Raw genomic sequence first — 4,565 nt, 5'->3', positions numbered from 1 at the left:
CAGGGGATGGCATCGCAGTAAGCATAGAATTTTTCATGCACAATGTGAAAGTTGGCACCATCATATAAGAGTAGGTCTCACATGCTTTTCATTAGCATTTGTAAACAATAATTTTGCACAATTTGAGCTTATTTTTGTGGGTTGTATATGTGCTTCCTGTTACGTTTTATGCTCCTAGCAGTTTGTTTTTATGTTGAAAGAGGTTTTGAGCCTTATATTGCACAGGCATATATAAATATGTATGCATGGAGTCATTATTTGTCATATTATACCTGATCGAGCAGCATTGCAGCAACGTAATTAAACGAGTTTGAATAACCAGCTAGGATGAAATCATATTATCCCATAAATAATAAATATTTGATCCGAATCAGGTTACAATTGTTAATTGTAGGCCATTTAGCCAATCCATTGCTTTAGCTAGAACGGTATTTAACCTCATTTAGCCAATTGTAGCTTCATTTAGCTAAACTAGTACCACCATTACACCTTACGCCATGGACCAAGTTACGTCCACAATCCCAACGGCTTGGTCTATCCCCACTGCGTTCCACACAGCTGCAGAACCGTCAACAACATTGTTGTCACACGGTGGCTGACCACCATGCTCATCGTCGCATCCAGCACGCGAATCACATTCGTCAACCACTTTGGCCGTCACACTCCTCCCATTACTCGCCGTAATTGTTATCATACTCCCACACCTCGACCCACTATCATACCACCCGGTGGAAAGTGCCGCTATCAGCTCATTGTGTCGTGGTATTGCAGTATTGGCACTGCTAGAAATTTCCCCAATGGGGACCAATTTATAAAAGTGGCTTTTGGCCCAACACACACTGATTTTGGTGGCTAAAGGGCATTAGCCACTATGCAGCCACTAATTGAATATCAGTCCCCTTAATTGCAGGTGCTAATGTACAAAGGCCACCATTAAAAAAACAGTGTGAACACAGAAACCAATGCAGCTCTTCACACTGTTATGGAATTAGTGGGTATTTAACCTTTGTAATCACACTGATAACAGTGGCAAAATTGGTAGGCTATATTAAAAAAAAATGCACCAAATAATTGGTGCATATATGATCTTGTACTGTATTTTAAATGTATTATACAATAAATTTACAAGTTAAAAATACATCCATGGGATATACACTACTAGAAGTGATACTCTTGTAAGCTTCGTCAGTGATTCACAGGGTTCCTTAGACAGTCCCTTTTGCAGCTTCTTGACCTGCAATTTTACAAGAGCAACTCTTTTAACTCAATGGTCAAGAACCAATGGCTGGCAAAGCACTAAACAGAAGCATCTCCACATTCATCCAGGGAGATAAAAAATTATGCAATTTTAAATGACTGCATTGCTCTGATCTTTTCATACTAACATGGATTATAATTTATGATGATCCAAAACTAAGTAGGCAAGCTTACCTTATCAAACACAGGGAAGAACTTAGCGGACTCCAAACACATATCTTCAGATTTCATTATTACTTGCAACTGTAAAGTAACAAAAATTAAATCATCACAAAGTATTAACAGCAATAAGCATTACATTAGCAACCATGAAAAAAGTTGGGTCAAGGTTTCCAGCATTATACTAACTTCCCAACTGATCCAGACCAAGAAAACTCTTAACACTGAACACAACATTAATTCATATGTGGATAAATACTTACTGAAAAGACTAGAGATGGAAAGTAACATTTGACACACTCCGGGTACAAGTTAGATGAAAACATTGATAGATAACTGCACATAGAGACTGTCCTAAAAGCTTGCTAAATGAATCGACTTCAGTTAAATTGTCACTTGATGTTTCTCTTAAACTACAAGTTGTCTCAAAGGTTTTCAAAGTAAATTTATGAAATGAAGCATGTCCAAGCAAAGCTGTGCCGCTAAAAAAAGCTGTGAAAGGAGGAACATTTTACAGTTAATCAAGTTCACATCTGCACACACACTTTCAATTAAACAACGAAAAGGAACAGCAGTGCACATCTGCATACACACTTTCAATTTCAAACCCTGGTGGTCAAGAAAACAATTTGTTGAAAACATAGGAAAATACCTCAGAGCCACACGATATTTCTGACCCAACTTCTCAAGCTCTGCCATTACACAATCTATGATACAAGGAGTGCCTGTATATTAAAAGACAGATAAACCATTAGAGAAAAATAAACATAACAGAAATGGAACATTCCCCTGCATTATCTATCAAAAATTTTGGTGACTATCATAAGTTTACGAAGTTCTCTTAATCATTCTTGGTATAAAACTCAACATTGAAAAACAATTCCTAAGAAACACTAAACATTAATATGAGTGAATAACTCTAAGACTCACACTTTGCATATAGGTAGTCCATCATTCCCTTCTCCAAATCCAACTGCAGAAAGTGAACAAAAACAAATATATTACCCAATACAGAAACTTATACATGAAACAATTAGCACCAAACACTCACCTTAATCAGGATAGAGAAATTAGCACATATACATAAATATCCTTAATGAGTTGGTGTATTTGCACAAAAGCAAGGTTGCTCAAAACAATTGTCTGTGTCATGAGTAAAAGTAAGTTCACTAACCATTCGAACAAATTTGGAAATCACTGAACTAAAGCCAATTGAAGTTGCTTCAATTATCTCTTCATAGTTAACATCAACCCCTGCAAAATATAGTTAATTAATTAACAAGATCAATAAGGTCCTCACACAAAAGCACAATAATATATCAATTTTGTATCAGTAGCATTTAATTTCCAGGGTAATAAGACATTCAAATAAGTAATGTTGCATGTTAGAAAAGTGCTTTAGTTTTTGGAATACTCAAAACATGTTAACTCGTCAGTATACCATTTCAATCCAGGCTCCTAAGCCAATATCTGATGTAAGAGTTAATTGAACATATGAACATATCTATACCAAGTCAAATTAAATCTAAATGAAATTAGCAGATACCTTCTTCACTATTGGTTCCTGCAACTCTGGTGGTAAATAAGCAAATGTTGTACCACTGTTAAAAAAATGCCATATTTTGGTATGAATTGCTGCCGGATATGTTATCACTAACACCACCACCACTAGTAGGAAGTTCTATAACATCACTTCCAACCTCAATCTTCTCTAACACAACATTATAATGCACCCCAGCCCGAAAATTAAAAAAATCCCACCACACAAAACCCAGAACAGTCATAAATTGATAGATCCGGTATGTTAGAGAGCTACTGATGTATAGATGGTCCTTAATCATTCACCTTAAGGCCCTAAAAGTAAAGGGGACAATGACGCGTCGCGCGTCTGGCGATATCGAGCCCTGGAAGTTAGGGCCTTTTGTAGATCTGAGCCTTCCAGTTTCGAAACTAAAAGCTATAAAACGAAAATGGGGAAAGTAAGTACCTCTGCAATTACTTTACCCTAAATATTCAGATGAAAAAATGAAATAAAAAAGCTCAAAGTTAATACCTCCGAAACTCCTTCTTCACCATTGCGGCTAGTTCCTCGATAAATTTGGCGGATCCGCAGTAGAGAAAAGAGATCGAATGAAAGAAATCCGGCTCGGCAGTAGAGTGAGAGAGGAGAAGTGTAAAGAAAAGGGCTTTAAGACATGGGGGAAGACTTGTTGATAAATAGTTGTTAGACAAATCCCTGCACATAGAAGTCCAGAGTGAGAAGGGGGAAAGCACTTGAATGTTAAACAACATACCCTCCAACCCAGAACAAAATCCTACACAAACAAAAATTCATCAAGCGAAACATTCAAGATCTACAACACGCAAGCCTAAAGATCGAAACTTTAAAAACATAAGAGAAGAGAAACAAGAAAGTTACCTCGAGCACCCCAAGCTCTAGGCTCAGGCCAACTCCCCTGCTCCATCGAACGCCTTCGATGCCTCGTAGATCCAAATCTACGTCGTCGTCAGAAAACGCTACAACAGATCTCCCACTCCCTAAGCCAACCTTGAATCACCAAAGCCTCGAGGTTGGTTTAGGCCCAAAAATAACATGGCTTTTGAAAGAGAAGAGGACGGAGAGAGACAACGAGAGAGAGAGAGACAGACAACGAGAGAGAGAGAGACGGACGGAAAGAGAGAGAAGCAGAGAGCAGGGTAGGGTTTTTAGTCGAACCAAGTGAATATATACCAAAGAGGAGAGGTTTGCTGTCTCAGCACCGCACCATAACTTTTCTCAAGAGCTCAGCCCAAACATAGGAACCCTGGAGCCCAATTATATTATTATTATAATGACTCTGGCACTGTTTCAGTACTCTATTTACCCATTAGGCACTGATGTACAGTGGAATCAAAAATTATGTCACTGATGTCAAAGATTGGTGTGAAGTAGTTTGAGAAAGCCACGGATTATTTTTAGTGTCTATCAAAAGGTGCTATTGGGGAAATTTCTAGTAGTGTGGTCGTCACACTCTGATCGGTCACCACCTTCGCCGCCTTCACTGAAATCGTTGAGCGTAAGTCTGGCTCCTGTCGGTGACGTTAGTGGGGGAGAGCATGTGAAGGTAGCAAACGTTTGGCCATTGCAAACAAGAGAACCTATGGAATCA

The 4,565-nt window shown here is 38.4% G+C and overlaps 1 long non-coding RNA gene across 3 annotated transcripts; it reads right to left on the bottom strand.

The window, feature by feature from the left end:
* Positions 1-1,111: 1,111 nt before the first annotated feature.
* On the bottom strand, positions 1,112-3,290 carry LOC133734105 (uncharacterized). 3 transcript variants are annotated; one of them, XR_009858079.1, is made up of 6 exons: positions 3,262-3,290; positions 2,591-2,670; positions 2,347-2,389; positions 2,069-2,141; positions 1,432-1,500; positions 1,112-1,234 (listed from the first exon to the last, which is right to left on the bottom strand). It is a non-coding gene; the product is annotated as an uncharacterized LOC133734105 (long non-coding RNA). The 3 variants fall into 3 exon arrangements; XR_009858078.1 differs by lacking the exon at positions 3,262-3,290 and adding an exon at positions 2,963-3,034; XR_009858077.1 differs by lacking the exon at positions 3,262-3,290 and having other exon boundaries at positions 2,591-2,786.
* Between the last annotated feature and the right edge of the window lie 1,275 nt (positions 3,291-4,565).

Source organism: Rosa rugosa, chromosome 2 (assembly GCF_958449725.1).
Source record: "Rosa rugosa chromosome 2, drRosRugo1.1, whole genome shotgun sequence".
In the NCBI taxonomy this organism is placed as follows: domain Eukaryota; kingdom Viridiplantae; phylum Streptophyta; class Magnoliopsida; order Rosales; family Rosaceae; genus Rosa; species Rosa rugosa.
The sequence above is the reverse complement of the archived record's forward strand: the minus strand, read 5'-3'. Positions and strand labels throughout refer to the sequence as shown.